Below are 4476 nucleotides of genomic sequence, written 5' to 3'. Positions count from 1 at the left end.
CTAGAAAGGCAAACAGCCCCCTGAAAAGATGATGACTCTCCAAGAAGACCCTCCTCCTTCCCCTTGTCCAGCCCCCAATTCTTTCATCCCCAAGTCCCAACTCTGATCCCCCACGACCCCTTCTCTCTCCAGTCTGGTCCCCCTCCCCCAAACCCCCATATCCCACCTACCTCCTCACACTCTTCCTGGAAGACCCTCGTCTTCCAGTGCATGAAACAGATGAATTGGAATCGCAGTTTGTGGAACAAAGGACACTGGGAGCGATTCTTCCCATAGAGGAAGGAAAAGATGGCCTGTTTGGGGGCCTGGTTATCCTCTTCCATATCACTGGCCAGGTGGCTGGGGAAAGACAGCAGACTGCAGGTGGGGAGCAGGACAGGAAGGACCCCTACCTGAGGTCAGCTTCCCAGAAAGGACACAGGTTGATCATCTTCACACAGGACATACACGAGCCCTACCCAGTGTCACAGAGTGCCACCTGGTCACCAAGAAGCCACTGCTGGGCAGGGACCTGAAGGGCACCTCACATGTCTTGATGATGAGACAAAATTCAGCGGGGAAGCCTGAGGGCCTATCCCACTGTCCTCAGGCAATGCAGTTTCCATCACAATTTCCCCGTCCCCATCCTCAGCCCCCTTCCCTTCCACCTGTGTGTGTGTACACACCTGTCTCGCTATAGTATAAGTACCTCTACAGTTCCTGGTGGCAGGGACTGACTCTGATCTATTTCTGTATTCATCACTTTCCTACCAAATGACTAATATTGGTTCATATCGGTGCATTAATTCAACCGCACTTCTTGAATCTCTCTTCCCATCACCTCATATTCCCTAGCACAAGGTGCACTTTATAAGGTTTCCTAGAATGAATGAATGAATGAATGAATGAATGAATGAATGAATGAATGAATGCTTTGTCTCGTAGTCAAATGTAAAACTGATTCCCTCATAAATTCAATATAACTTAAACATTTGCAAAATGAAAAGAATTGCACTGAGTGTTTTAAGAACGCGTTGAAATGTGGACAAGACCTGCCTTTGACAGGTGTCTAGTCTAATGGGGCTGAGATTGGGGAAGCGGGGAGATAAGAAATAACTATAATCCAAAAGATCACATTGTAATAGAATTTAATTAAAGTGCAGAAGTTAGGGAGGTCACAAAGATTTTGGTGTTTGAACTGACTTTAAGAATAGGTCATTGTTTCAGATACATATTTGTAACAGATACCTAGGCAGGAAACATAATATGGAAACAGAGGGAAGTGTATCTAGAAGAGCAGTGAAACAAAGGAAAGAAATGTCAGGATGGTAGGCAGTTTGATGGAAATTGTAAAGAGGGTTGAATCCAAACTGAGAACTCTGGCCTTGATTTAGAGCATAATTAGCCTATGACATCGTTGAGCAGGGCAGTGAAGTGGTTAGATCTGTGTTTTGGAAGGATATTCAGAGAGACTTGTAAGAAACCTTCCTGGGAGCATTTTACAATAGATCTGTGTTATGTAATGAGGCCCCCGAACTGAGCAAGAAGACAATTCTACTTGGTGTTGACATGAGAAAGGGAGCAACAGAGAGATTGGAAACGCTTAGTCTAAAGCCTATTTGCTTGGGGGCAAGGGGGTTTCAATTCTTTCATTTGGAGGGTTTTGTGATTTTTTTGTTTTCTTCAGTCTTTTAGCTGACATTAAGGTTGTTGACTTTTATAAAGAACAGTATAAAAAGCACTATACTATAATCCTATTATTTTTACACACAGAGTACAACTAGGTTAAAAAAATAGATAAAAGTTCAAAGTCCCCCTTTTCTCCTTCCGCCCCCTAGGGTATGACTATTGACTGATGGGATTAAGCAAACTACTCACAGGGCCGGGAAGAAATGAATTCACTGGTACTGCCAGGACAAGAGGCTGGCATGGCTAAAATAAGCTATAACCATAGAGAGAAGGTACTGATGGAAAGAGGAAAAACACCACACAAGAGAGGTCACAGCATGGAAGGGAAGAACAGTGGGATAAGGGACACCCGCTGTCTCTTCCACTTGATCTTGAGCCCACACGTCCTCAGCCCCAGGGCCAGTCTCCTCCTCCTCCTCTGCTGACCACTCCCTCCTCCTCTTCCAGCCAGGGGACTGAGGCAGGGGACTGGAATCCACCCGTGCGTCTGCATAAAGAATCCAGGCTACAATATAAAGCTTTTGTCTTTGGAATTCTGTTACTGGTCACCCAAACCCCATCCCCACTCCACCCACACTTAACCCCTCCCCCAAAAAACACACACACCACAAAACCCTCCATTCTCTCCAGTCATAGGCTACTGGTCTTCTCCCAAGCTGTCTCTCCATCTTTCTCCTTTGGTGATATCCATCTTTGCCCCCACTGATCTTGCCATTGTTCCATTTCCCTGTCCTCAAAACTCTTCCTCGATAGAGAGATTTCTCCCATTAGGAGAGGGAGACAGAAACCTGCTTCTTCTCTTCCCTGCTTCTCTCATCCTTGAATCTCATCTCTTAACCCTCTTTCCTTGTTTCCCCGGTTTCCTTCCTTTGGGATATCTTTGTCCCCAGATCCTGTACTCTCCTCCAAACGCTGGCTTCCTCAATCACTCCTTTCTTTCAAACACACCCTACTCATGCACTCCTTCCTGACTTCTGTACCCCGTCCTCTTCACTAGTTAACCCTGTCCAATCACTTCTCCCTCTAGTTTCCTCACCTGTTGGTCCTGGGATTTCTTCATCCACTATCACCTCCAGGGGTGTCCTGAGGAGTTAGGCTGGGGGCTCTGGTCCTCAAACTGGAAACTTGGTTGACAACTGGCCATGATTTCTCCCAAACTTTTCCCTTTCATGAAAGCTAGACTCTGATCTGTCCAAACTCCTCTGGATTCTGGCTGAACACAAGCCCGTTATCCCTTTTCCACGCTGAGCAGGAACTAGGAGTGGAGAAAAGCTCTGAGAAGATACTGTTGTCCATCTCTGCTGCAAAGCACCATGGAGTTTGGTCCCTCCAATCAGGAAGGTCGGAAGCTTCTGATGTCATCAGTCATTCCAACCTGGCAACCAGTTTGAAGGAAAACACATGTAACTGCCATGAGTGCACTTCTCCTGGAGATCGGGGTAAACGGTACCTCCTGCCACTGACCCAACAACCTTTGACCAGCCTCCAAAACTATCCTCAAGGTGTCAGCATCACTCTTTACCCTTTTCCCAGCAGATGAGTTGTTCTCTCCGTTCTAAACTTAAAATATGTTGGACTCTCCTTCCTTCCCATTCCTATTTCAGAGTGCAGTCTAATGCAGGTGACAAGTCCTTTCACATGAGATAAGTTACTGTTTATTTTGAGAGGATGTCCCTGGTCATTGTACCTGCTGAGCTATATGAAAAGATGAGGTTCGTTTCTGTCTTGGCAATGTCCTCAGTGCTTCACCTGTGAGGCACCACACAGTCTGGTTTGTTATTCAAAAACCAAAACTATTTATTTCTACATTTGTGGAAATGATTTTCTGGGATCGCAGGAGATTTTATTTTATAACACCTTTTAAGAAACAATTCGCCAAAAACATAGTTGTAGTATTCCACCACTGTGGGGACAGAGCCAGGAGTGCAGTTTCCAGGCTCTCGGCCTCACGTGGAAATGTGCTGGCTCAGGTAGTAAATGGCCATCAACTGTGATCGGATGGCCATCAGCTGTGGCTAGTTGGCCGTCAGCTGTAACCAGTGAGCCATTGGCCACTAATATAACTGCCGTGGCTACGCTAGCAGAAAATGGGGGCCTAGCAAGAAGATGGTGGCTGAGCCTGCAAGCGGCGCAGTGAGGGTTGCGAACAGTGTGGCTCCTGCTTCCTGTGTCTCCAACCCAGCCGCCAGCAAGAATATAGTGGTATGACTCCCCTACCTATGGCTCCGTGGGTGTTCCTTTTTGGCCTCACCATGTCCTGCGTTCTTATGTGGGGAGCGGGACAGGAGACCCCGCATGCCACCCTGCATGACACATGGCGCAGCAAGCAGGGTCCCCCGCATGACAACCACAAAGAGGGGTTAATAATTGTCTTTATGATCCCATTTTTCAAAAGTGACATTTTTACCTAACATAAACACAATCCTCTGTTTTCTTGTTTTCAGTTTGCATTTTCTATTTCTTTACTATTTTTATGCATTTGTTGTGAAATCTAGAAAAGCTGTGATTTCTGTTATCTTTTCCTTCCTTGGAGAAACCATGTGCCTATAGGTAGTACTGTTTTATGTCACGGCTGGGCATTTATCCTAGTATTTTAGTGACACTTCTGGTTTTTCAGTTAGGTGAACATGATACAAACCTCCCTTCTCTTCTTCTGCTTGTGAGGGAACTCTCGGTTCTAACCCGAAAGGTCCCAGAGCAAGGTTTCCAGAACGCAGTCACACACAGGCGACATCTTTCCTTGATCCCAAACAGGAGTAACGACAAATGGGGAACTTGAGTCCCGGGTCCCAGCGGGGAGTCCTCGAA

At 46.3% G+C, this 4476-nt stretch overlaps 1 pseudogene across 1 annotated transcript in view; it reads right to left on the bottom strand.

Moving 5' to 3' along the window:
• The window catches only part of LOC109459291 (speedy protein E4-like), a 41679-nt pseudogene that overhangs the window by 3589 nt on the left and 33614 nt on the right, over positions 1-4476 (bottom strand). The window contains exons 7-9 of the transcript XR_016021403.1: positions 2705-3043; positions 1858-2155; positions 171-339 (exon numbers count right to left, since the gene is read on the bottom strand). The product of XR_016021403.1 is annotated as a speedy protein E4-like (transcript). The remainder of the gene's footprint in view (positions 1-170; positions 340-1857; positions 2156-2704; positions 3044-4476) is intronic.

This window comes from Rhinolophus sinicus, chromosome 5, assembly GCF_057876585.1.
Source record: "Rhinolophus sinicus isolate RSI-liver-muscle chromosome 5, RSI-T2T, whole genome shotgun sequence".
Taxonomy (NCBI): domain Eukaryota; kingdom Metazoa; phylum Chordata; class Mammalia; order Chiroptera; family Rhinolophidae; genus Rhinolophus; species Rhinolophus sinicus.
This window is presented reverse-complemented; position numbering and strand designations above follow the sequence as displayed.